General features: G+C 37.7%; 1 protein-coding gene across 7 annotated transcripts in view; it reads right to left on the reverse strand.

The window, feature by feature from the left end:
• Window positions 1-12,422, reverse strand: part of DMD (dystrophin) — a 2,687,035-nt gene that overhangs the window by 334,510 nt on the left and 2,340,103 nt on the right. The gene's annotated exons all lie outside the window — the stretch shown is intronic.

The following is a 12,422-nucleotide window of genomic DNA, read 5'->3' on the forward strand; positions in this document are numbered from 1 at the left end:
ATGTAGGAGATAATGGATTCATTAATTCCAATTAATCTAAACAAAGACAGAAAAGAGGGGCAAGCAAACAAAGAATCAATGGGATCAGGCAAAAATAAGTAGTTTGATGATAGGTTTATACCAAACTAGATCGATAAGCACATTATATACAAATGGTTTAAATATTCCCAATTAAAAGAGACTGTCAGATTGGATTTTCAAACAGCAATATCCAAATATATGCTGCCTACAAGAAACACACATTAAATATAAAGACACAAATCAAGAAAGCTGGAAGTCACATCATTAGACATTAGGGAAATGCAAATTAGAACTACAATGAGATACTACTCTATATCTATTGAAATGCCTAAACTGTAAAAGATTGACCATATCAAAATTTAGGGAGGATATGAAAGAATTAGAACTCTCATACACTGCTGGTGTGAATGTAAAATGGTACAGCTGCTTTGGAAAACAGTTTGGCAGTTTCTTAACAGGTTAAACACACACCTACCATATAATCTAGCTGTCTACTAGGCATTTACTCAAGAAAAATAAAAACATAAGTCCATTTAAAGCCTTGTACATGAATGTTCATAGAAGCTTTATCTGTAATAGCCCCAAATTGGAAACAACCCAGAAGTCCACTAAAAGGTGAATGAACAAACAAACTGGAGTCTTTTCATAGAATGGAATACTACTCAGCCACAGACAGGAAAAAACTAATGATTTGTATAAGACTATGGATGAATCTCAAGATAAGTATGCCGACCAAAAGAAATGAGACCAAAACAGAGCGTATACTGTATATTCTATTTATAATAAACTAGAATATACAAACTCATCTATAATTTCTACAAATTCATTGCAGTATTATTTATAATAGCCGAGACATGGGAACAACCTAAGGGGCCACTGACAGATGAACAGATAAAGAAAATGTATAATGAAATCTTGTCATTTGTGACAACATGGATGGACCTTGAGGGCATTATGTGTAAGTGAAATCAGTCAGAGAAAGATGGCAGCTGTGTGATCTCACTAATGTGTGAAATCTGAAACAAATAAAACAAAAAATAAATATCTAGATACAGAGAAGAGATTGGTGGCTTTCAGAGGTGAGGGTGGGTGGGTGAAATAAGTGAAAGGGGTCAAAAGGTACAAACTGTCTGTTGTAGAATAAGTTGTCACAGGGATGTAATGTACAGCATGACAACTACAGTTAATAATACCGTATTGCATATTTGAAAGATGCTAAAAGAGTATATTTTAGAAGTTCTCATTGCAAGAAAAAAGATTTTGTAACTAGGTATGGTAATGAAAGTTAACTGGACTAACTGTGCTGATCATTTCACAATAGATACAAATATCAAACCATTATGTTGTAGACATAAAAGGAGTATAATTATATGTCAATTACACCTGGCAGCTTAGATGGTAAAGAATTCGCCCTCTATGTGGGAGACCTGAGTTCAGTCCCCAGGTTGGGAAGATCCCCTGGAGGAGGACAGGACAACCCACTCCAGTATTCTTGCCTGGAGAATCCCCATGGACAGAGGAGCCTGGCGGGAAGTTCATGGGGTGGCAGAGTTGTACTCGACTGAGTGACTAAACAGATACACCAAAACTAAAATAAAGTGGGGAAAGGAAGAAAAGCTACTCTATCTCATTTTCCTTCAAAGGTAATATTAAGTATATTCTATCTCATCAGAGCACATAGATTAGCAATTGTTGATAAAGGTCTAAAATATGAGTGAACCATGTTCATCACAGAGTGGAAGGATGCACATTTAATTTTTGATCAATTATTTTTCTTTTTGGAATTTTTGAAAATTATTTAACTTATTAAGACATGAATACTGTTTCTTCAGAAATAATAGTTTTGTTTCCTAATATACTCCCTGTGGTATAACTATCCACTTGGTTTTCAACAGCATTTTTGCTTAACTTCATGCATTTAGCAATGTAAAAATATTTTACTGAATGCTTACTATGTAACAGATACTACCTGCCAATTATCAGTAGATATGGTAGTTAGGGCCTCTGCCCTCATGGAGCTGACATTCAAAGTGATGCAGATAAACTTTTAATAAACACATAGCTATATATTTTCCTATGTACTATGAAGTAAGGAAACCAAATGCTGCCTGAGATAACGATAGGAAATCCTCTTTTGATGTGACTTAATTATATATTAACTCTGCAGTCCATTACTTCAAATGATTCCTAGTAATTAAATTTACATACTGGAATTTTTCTATTCTGTTTTTAGTTGTTAGTTCTAAGCTTCAGGCCATTCAGAATAAAAGCTGCAGATGAATAGCAAAGTCACTTAGCTAACCTGTTTTCATCCTTTAGGTTTCAGCTGGAAGGCCACTTTCTCTGGGAAGTCTTCCTGATCAGCCTTTCCTGCTGCCCACCCTCACCACAACACACACACACACTCACTATATGCCCTACATTTTCTCTTATCACACTCATAACAATTTGTAATTAGTATTAATATATGGGAACTTCTAAAATGTCTATCTTTCCAAGAAACTATAATCCCCATTAGGGCAGAGACTTCTTACTATTTCCATGACTGCACCCCTACTATATAGCACAGAGTCTGGCACAGCAGTAGGGACTAGAAAAATAGTTCTTAAATGGAAACTATGTGTTGAATGAAAGTGTATTTCAGCTCACTTCAGAAAGAACTTGATGATTAAGTACTCCTGGTTCTCTGAATGAGATTCTCCTTTTTTGTCTGAATGATTCCACCTTCATGCTCAACAGGCTACTCCTGAGATGATGGTCTGAGATTCACCAACTCATCCTACTTTAAATCTGCATTTCCTAAATTCTTAATGCAGGTGCTTCCTGACAAATTAATAAACATTAGGAGGAAGTTATACTTTCTGCTTCAAGGTTTGGATTGTAAAAGAAGAGGAAATACTGTCATATCTAACTTTAGAGCAAAGAAGTGGTACTGCATAGATCGTTGTTCTGAGAGACCCCCCCAGCCAGGCTGCTGCTGCTAAGTCGCTTCAGTTGTGTCCGACTCTGTGTGACCCCATAGACGGCAGCCCACCAGGCTCCCCCATCCCTGGGATTCTCCAGGCAAGAACACTGCCTGAGTTCAAATCCTGGTTCTCTCACTTACCAGCTGTGTGACCTCAGGCAGGCAACCTAACCTTTCGGTTATGAGGATAAAAATAATATCTACCTCAAAGGGTGATTGTGAGGCTTCAAAGCATGAATACAATCCATGATCAATTTCAGCAATGCATAACACTGACTAAAATAAATTCTTCTCAAAATCTATAGGGTGCAATGGCACTGTCCCCAAAAGTATGACCTTGTGTCAAAAGAAAACCACCTGTATTTCTAATACTTTCTAATTTATATTTTTCAACCACATCTCTACCTCTGAGATTAATGACTATATTAATTGAAGGGAGGACTTCTGTCATAATGCTGATGATTTTAAGGACATTACAGAATTGGTAAGAATCGAGAAATTTTAAGATGGCCTATATTAATTTAAAATGCCCTTTGTGGTACTGACCTTTACAAATAGCATTTCTGAATTCCATCAGCCAGCTTCCAGTCCTACTTACAGAGTTGGCTTTAACATGCAGCTTTTCATATGTTCTGAATGGGGGTTATTTCTAGAGGAATGTGGAGGGAAGAAGGAGAGGGGGCGTCTCTCTGGTGGAAATGTGAAAACAGCAGCTCTTTGAATGTTGTGCATGACGTAGCCTGGGAAATGTGAGCAGCTGCTGGCGGAGTGGGGGGGTGGGGAGTTTACTCGCAGCGGGAGACTGAGAAAAGCAAAGATGCAAACCACCGGGGCAGACAAATGCAGAAGAATGGCTGGGGCGAGGTCAGGCTGCAGTGAGCAAAGGGAGGTCAGCCTGGAGGGAGAAGGACACTTAGAAGAAAAATGAAAAACGCAGTGAGAGTTGTGAGCCAAGGGCGAATGTCAGCTGTACGCTGAGGGAGAAGGAAAAGAGAATATGAGCATTGGGGCAATTTTAAGTATTCGTCATTAAATGTGTATTTCTGGGGAGAAATTAAGGAGATCGAGAAGCTAAGAGAAATACATACATGCATACATACATAAAAGTGCTGTTTGAATACATCTAACAGGAGCCCAGTCCATCTTTGAAAACAATAATGAAACAGTTATCTGTATTGCCATAGTAGCTGGCTTCAGAACTAGCAAAAAGTGTTCCTTATGAAAACAAATCAGAAAGTAAGTGGTCCAGAAAGATCAAGCATTCAGGTAACCAAACCAGAATCTTACGATGATTTGGGTTCACTTTATACTCTCTCTAAACAATGAATATGCCTTGCATCCTCTCTAACTGATAAATATCTCTTTGGCTCCTACTAGCTGCATTCTCATTTTGTACCTCATTAAACTGTTTTGGTCACACTCCCGACCTCACTCATTTTTCTTCCTATAGTCCTGCACATCCTGGTGGCTTTTGACAAAATTAAGTATGCCTCTGAAAACTAGATTCTTCTTTGGGGTAAGGGAGGATGGACTCTGGAACATCTGGTCTATGTTACTTTCAGGGTTACCTGGGCAACTTCAGTATCATTCCTCTCAACTAAAGTACAATTAGCTGTAAAAACACTGTAAGCCACACTGACTGAGGAAAATGTACATCAGCTTGACTCTGCCCTTTGCCCTAAGTGTGTTCTAAGGGCTGCAACTAGGCTGGACATTCAGATTTACACATTTTTTTAAATATTTAAAGGACATTGTTCACTTCCTCTTTTTTAAACAGAGATGAGGTTCAGCATAAATGATTGTTCTTTCTTTACCGAAAAGATATTTTCCTTGAACCTAATTGTCCTTTTTGTCCTAGGTCAATCTCTTCCTCATGTCAACAAATCCTTCTGTGATCTAACCTTTTCTAAAACAAACACATTCTTCTTTTCCCTTTGTTCTTTCCATTTCCTTTATCCTCCACTTAAACAAAAACAAAAACAAAAACTTCTGTCCACGGGCACATCAAACTTGAGGTTCTAGTTGAAATCTTTTTATAGAAGCTACCTACAGTTTAGAATGTATTTGAGTAATTTTTCCCACAGTATTTTTGGATAGTGGCTTTCAGTCTTTCAATCCTGTGAATCCCTTATTAACTTTCCAAGAATTAGAAGACCCCCACATGATTAAAGTACTATTTAATATCTGTTAATTCTGAAAAAAGTGATCAGCTGATAAAAATCGCTATGAGTTTAATAACACAATTGCAGTTACTAATTTACGAAAAATGCTGGTATATGGGTCAAACCAGTCAGTCCTAAAGGAAATCAACCCTGAATATTCATTGGAAGGGCTGATGCTGAAGCTCCAATACTTTGGCCACATGATACGAAGAGCCAACTCACTGGAAAAGACCGATGCTGGGAAAGGTTGAAGGCAGGAGGAGCAGGGGGCGACAGAGGACCAGATGGTTGGATGGCCTCACTGACTCAATGGACATGAGTTTGAGCAAACTCCAGGAAATAGTGAAGGACAGGGAAGACTGGTGTGCTGCAGTCCATGGGGTCACAAAGAGTGGGACACAACTCAGTGAATGAATAACAATTGGTATATAGGCAAGACAATTGTGTGCTGAGACTACAGATGGTGCTTCATGCAAAACTATATTTCCACACCTCTCTATAAAACTCTGTGACCCACAGTTTGAGGATGAATTTTACAGGTGGTCACAGATCAACAGCATCTCCTGGGAGCTTGACAGAAATGCAGAATCATAGGCTCCAGCCAATACCTACTGAGTTTTGAGGGGTGTTTCAACAAGCTCTGTAGGTGACATTTACCCATGCTAGGTTTTGAGAACTACTTTCTAGACCAGTACTATCCAACAGAAATAGAACAAGAGTTGCATACACTATTTACAATTTTCTAGTAGACACATTAAAAAAGTAAAAAAAGAAACAAACACTGCCAGTTTTTCACTGGAAGCTACAGGCTCACTGTGTTCATTTTTAAGAGAAATGCCTGACTTCAAACAATTAAAAAAAAAGAAATGTGTGGAATTAATTATAGGATATATTTTACTTAACCAAGTACATCAAATATTATCACTTCAGCATATAATCAGTATAAAAATATTAATGAGATAGTGTACATTCTTTTTTTGGTACAAAGTCTTTCAACACACCTCAATTTGGACTGGCTACATTCAAGGGCTCAGTATCCACGTATAGCTATCAGAGTGGAAAGCATAGTTCTAGATCATGTGTCATGAAATACAGTAACTCTAAATTATTTACATTATGTTTATTATATTTATCCATACTCACAGTTTAGGATTTATAAATTCATATGGTGTTACCAGGAATCTACTAAGTTTTCCTTTACCCTCTTCTCTCTGCCTCAAAGACAAGTCAAGTGCTTGGGTCTCCATGTTTCTGTAGCACTGTAACACTCCTCTAATATAGAATTTTCTGTATGACATTATACTTATTTCCCACAGTCTAACCCCACAGTCATATATATATACATACACACACATATATATATGCCGCTACTGCTGCTGCTAAGTTGCTTCAGTCGTGTCTGACTCTGCGCAACCCCATAGATGGCAGCCCACCAGGCTCTGCCCTCCCCTGGGATTCTCCAGGCAAGAACACTGGAGTGGGTTGCCATTTCCTTCTCCAATGCATGAAAGTGAAAAGTGAAAGTAAAGTCGCTCAGTCATGTCCGACTCTTCGTGACCCCATGGACTGCAGCCTACCAGGCTCCTCCATCCATGAGATTTTCCAGGCAAGAGTACTGGAGTGGGGTGCCATTGCCTTCTCCGATACACACACACACACATATGACTTGTGCAAGGTACCATGAGATGTTTTTTATTGGAGAATCCATGGAGAGAGGAGCCTGGTGGGCTACAGTCCATAGCGTCACAAAGAGTTGGATATGACTGCAGCAACTTAGTACACACACACACACACACACATATATATATATATACATATACATATATATATGTGTGTGTGTGTGTGTGTATAATTATTTAAAAAATCTTTTAAAGTCAGCTGTACTCAGCAAGTGCTTAATATAGAATAACATTTCTTGAAGCGTGAACTCTGGATCAGCAACATCAGCCTCACTTGGGAGCTAGTTAGAACTGCAGAATCTCAGGCCCCATCCCTGACCTACTGAATCAGAAACTCCCCAAGTGGGGCCCATCCACAGCAGTCACACAGTGATCTGTGTTTTAGTAAGTCTTCTGGTGTCATGAACATTTTAGAACCACTGATGCAGGAAAACATTTCCTTTGAGAATGGCTACAGATGTATCATTTTCTTCTGAGTTCTGTGATATAACCACAAGGAGAATCATTTCTGGTCTTGTTAAAGAAAAAGTCCAGGAAAGGCATGCAAAGCAGATATTGGTAGACCAACCCTCAGTGGGTAAAAAAAAAATAAGTGTTAGTTGCTCAGTCATGTCCAACTCTTTGTGACCCCATAGACTGTAGCCTGCCAGGCTCCTCAGTCCATGGGATTCTCCAGGCAAGAATACTGGAGTGGGCTGCCATTTCCTTCTCCAGGGGGTCTTCCCAACCTAGGGATCAAACCCGGGTCTCCCACATTGCAGGGAGATTCTTTATTGTCTGAGCCACCAGGGAAGCCCTCAGTCGTTAATGGGTCCACATTATTTCTAAGAGGAATCTGCCCAGGTCACCTACACTGCCTATCTAGAAGGGGCCCCATAAAGTATAACATAAAATGATTAGTACAAGATCCTTAAAAAAGAAAAAAAAAGAAAAAGAACATGAGGAAAATGTTCAAAATCCATCAATGCATTTAAAGGATCAAATCATGTGCTCAATAATGAAAAGGACAGAGAGAGAGAACGAGAGATAGCCTGCTTCAAAAACCTCTCCCACCCAAGTAAAGACCATAAACTGCTCTGTTGGAATTTGTAATTAAAATTTTTATTTAGTTTTTTTAAATGAAGCCATGAAAATATTTCTGTTGCCCAGCTAAATATGGTTCCTTCCATGAGTCTTGGTAATCTGATTATGGAGATCAAACTCACAGTCAGAAACTATTGCAGAATTTGTAAATAGATCTGAAAAGGTACTACTTTTATAGTATTAGTGTCACAATAGCATATATATATATATATATTTGTTGTTGTTGTTGTTTATAAGATGGAGAAAGGGAGGCAGGGTGGGACATTATGGAAGTAATGAAAGAAAATTTATCTATAAAACTTTGCTTAAGTTGGCACAAGTGGTGAAAAGAGTTTTGGTCACGGTGTCCTTGGACCAGATACGACAATGACAATGTCTGCTTGGTACACAGTAGCTGCTTAATCAGTGCCAACTAAACAAAAGAAGCAAAGAATGAAAGAAGGAAGGGAGTGTATAGAAGATGAGGGTCTAGATCCCCGTGATATCAAGTTACCGCAAAGATGTGAAGATAGAGTACAAAACTGTCCATATGACTTTGGAAAACTTCTAGGAAACCTTTAAAAACATACATAATTCATGATGCTGTCCTTAAACATATTTAAAGAATGTCACGCAGAGAAATGTCTTCATATTTAATATTTTTCAAGTGATTACATTTCATACATCCTACAGTCAACAAAGCATTTACTCTTTATATTAAAGTGTATTTTCAGCTTCTGTTGTCATTCCTGGGTTTACTCATGAGGGTGAGAAATGGGTAGAATGTTCCCTAGTAGTACTTTCTTATAGAATATTCCCTCTCGTACTTTCATATAGAATATTCCCTATAGTACTTGCGTTTGGTGACTAAAGAGCACAACTTCAGCACTAAAAGTATGTGCACTGCTTCAAAATTAGAAGGGTTTATCATCAGTTTAATTTTCTTCCCATTTGGTTTTAATACTCATTTCTCCTGGATCAGATATTAACACTGGTTTCACTTTAAAGGCTAACTCATTAAATTCACTTTTGGTTGCTTTTAGTACAATTGCTGAGTTCTAAAGACAATGAGAAATATAATGCTTTATAATTTTATATTTGAAATGACAGGTGTGATTTTAAGGGGTATACTGAACTGGGGCTCATTAATCCATTGGTTTGCAAAGGAAGCTTTCAAAGTTAATATCCCTGAGGATCATTTAAAAAAGAGGGGAAGCATGAAAAAAAAAGTGAAATATTGTGTTGCCCAAAAGAGCTCTAAAGTATGACTTTGTTAAGTCCACTGTGAGACAAGGCAACAAAAAGAGTAGGGAGTTGCTGCTCAGATCTGATTTAGATTGTGATTGCCGCTTAAAAGCTGTGTGACTGTAAATGTGTCACTTACCATCTCTAAGTCTCAATTTCCTTACTTGTACAAGGACACAATGATATTATGTAATCATAATACATAATCATTACGTTTTGAGGATTAAGTGAAACAATGTACATGAAAACTTTTTGCTATTACAAGGAATAACGGTTTCCTTTGCCAAAAACACATCGTCCAATGGTATTATAGAAACATCCACACCAACGTGCCCACTCTAAGGGAGAAAACAGGATTTTATTCCCACAGAGTTTCAAATGGGCAAAGCAACGGCTTTATACTTCTATTTGTGGATTCAATATAAATCCAGAACTCCCTATACATTCTATTTCTATGTACAGATATTCTGTGACTGGGTCTTATCCTGCTGTTGATGTTCAGATGTATATGGTTTATCTGTTTCTAACATTTTGATTCGGACATGACTGAGCGACTGAACTGAACTGAACATTTTGAGAGATATTATATACAGCTAGAAAACCAGCATGACTTTTCTTTAAAGTAAAAATTAATGGCCCATATAAGAAACCCAGGACAGATTTCCCAGGTAGTTCTATAAGAATCCGTCTGCCAATGCAAGGGATATGGGTTCGATCCCTGGTCCCAGAAGATTCCACATGCTGCAGAGCAACTAAACCACAACGAGTGAGCCTGTGTGCCACAATTACTGAATCACTGGGTTTTCGTGGTGGCTCAGACAGTAAAGAAAATGCCTGCAATGTGGGAGACCTGGCATTGATCCCTGGGTTGGGAAGATCTCCTGGAGAAGGGAATGGCTACCCACTCCAGTATTCTGGCCTGGAGAATTCCATGGACAGAGAAGCCTGGCAGGCTACAGTCCATGGGGTCACAAAGAGTTGGACACGACTGACTGACTTTCACTTTTTTGCATCCCAGAGACTGTGCTCCACAAGAGAAGCCACCGCAATAAGAAGTCTGAACACCACAACTAGAGAGTAGCCCCCATTTGCTGCAACTAGAGAAAAGCCTGCACATAGCAAGAAGACGCAGTACAGCCTTCCCAACCACCCCAAAGGCAAACCCAGGATATTCTGATATCAAGTACCTATAGCCTGGTAGTATGTCATTCTCCTTCTTCATTTACACTATTTGCTCAAATGTAAGACTCTTTTTCTTAGACTTATATCTACCCTCCCACTACCCCAGTTCTCCATTCTTGCTTTTTCTTTGTCTTAGCAAATCCAGAAGCAAAGATGAACTCTCACTTTTATTATGATTTTAGTTGACCGACACAGCACTGCAAAGTGAATGAATTAATGTGATGTCACAATAATGGTGGGCTTACACTCCCCTCCACAGAAGCTGGGTAATCCTTTAGTCTCCCACACATTCTTCTAAAATGAACAATGTTCTCGATAGGTTGTATGAGTTGCTCTTCCAGTAATGGGGATAGAGTTGTTTGATGTGAACCTCATTTCTTGCTTTGTTCATTTTCTGAACAAGAACATTTATAATATAGCAGAGTGGTTAGCTTCTGGTCAGAGAAAAGAATGGAATCAAGTTGACTCAGCTATGTGCAACTCAAAACCTTGAATTTATCACCTTTCTGCTAAAAAAACACCTAAGTCTGCTCTTAAGGTCACACTGAAAAATAGCAACATGTAGAATGTGTCACAATAAGAGCATATACCAAAAACTGAACCATTTACTATGAGAAGGCTCTCTATAAGGGTGTTTGGGGATGAGGGTTTTAAAAGCTAGAATTATACTGATGGAGGAATATAATTCCAGTCAGTCACATTTGTATTATGAAGAGGAAGCAAATTCACTGATTCTAAACTAAATTCCAACATATGTGAATCTCCCCCAGATATGCACATACAGAATCAGGACTGAATATACTGTGACCTAAGACAAAATGCATTATCTACTTTTACAAATGTGGAAATAGAAGCTTTGAGGGGTCAAATGGCTTTCCCAGGATACTATGGTCAAATAACAGCTGAGCTTCAGTTTGCAGTTAGGTGTTCTATCATTCATTCCTATAGTTTTTCTTACTACAACACCCTATCTTCTTTATGTACATTCCTAGATTTATAACCAAGTCCCTTATTCATTTTAAAGAATGGGTAAAATCAAACTGTTACTATTTTCTCATATTTTATATTTAAATAAATAGTACAACTATGATGGATCACTCACACTGATTTTTTAAACTTTCTTTTCCTATCAGTCATAATATTTTTATCTCATTTGTAAAATTACATGCCATTTTCACAAATTTATATCACATTCTGAAAGCAAATGTGGCATTTAGCTCTCTAAAAGTAATGTTAAGATAATGGTTCAAGAGTGCTTGAAAGGAACAAATGTGACCATTGGTTTTCCTTGGACATTTATTATTTTTGTTATTTATATTTAAAATGAAAAAAAATATACTAAGGATGAAACTGATAAGATTTTAACAGTATGTAACCACTATGGAGCAAATAGACATAGAAATGCATGTAATCTCTTAACTATATTGTCTGGCTTTAATCAATGCCAGTTATAACAATCTATCATACACATATTTCAAGACTATCATCACAACAAAAATTAAATTATATGAGATCTCGAGAGGCCCTGTTTTTATTAAAGATCTAACAATTCTTCAACAGGACTTTCAATCACACTGCTAAATGGACTGCACATAGGAAAAGTAATCTGGTTTATCTTTTTTTTTTTCCTTACTAAAACACTGAAAGCAAATATTTTTAAACCCAGTTTCCTCTTTCCTCTCTGTCCCCAGGAGCATACTTTGTGCATCTTATGAAACTAGAAAAAGAGAAGAAACAATTCTTTAATTCTATAATCAAACCAGTTGAAGGGGTGGGGGTTTAGTGGTAGCCTTCATGAAGGGAAAGTGTGGATACACCTCTTTCACCATTCCATTGTCTGAGTTCTTACTATGAGCCAGGTACTGTACCAATAACTCTACAACAATTAGCCCCTTCAATTTTACAGCAAGTATGCTGGAGATGAGGAAATGGATGAGCAAAGAGGTCAAGTGACTTAAAGTAAGTCTGATTCCAAAACCTGTATGCTATAATAATAACAATTATAACTGCAGTAACACCAAGAACTAGAATTCACAGTGTTTTTTTACTATGTAGCTAATACTGTACTAAGCACATCTCATGTATTTTGACTTACTCATCCTAACA

The sequence above is a fragment of the Ovis canadensis genome, chromosome X (genome assembly GCF_042477335.2).
Source record: "Ovis canadensis isolate MfBH-ARS-UI-01 breed Bighorn chromosome X, ARS-UI_OviCan_v2, whole genome shotgun sequence".
Classification (NCBI taxonomy): Eukaryota; Metazoa; Chordata; class Mammalia; order Artiodactyla; family Bovidae; genus Ovis; species Ovis canadensis.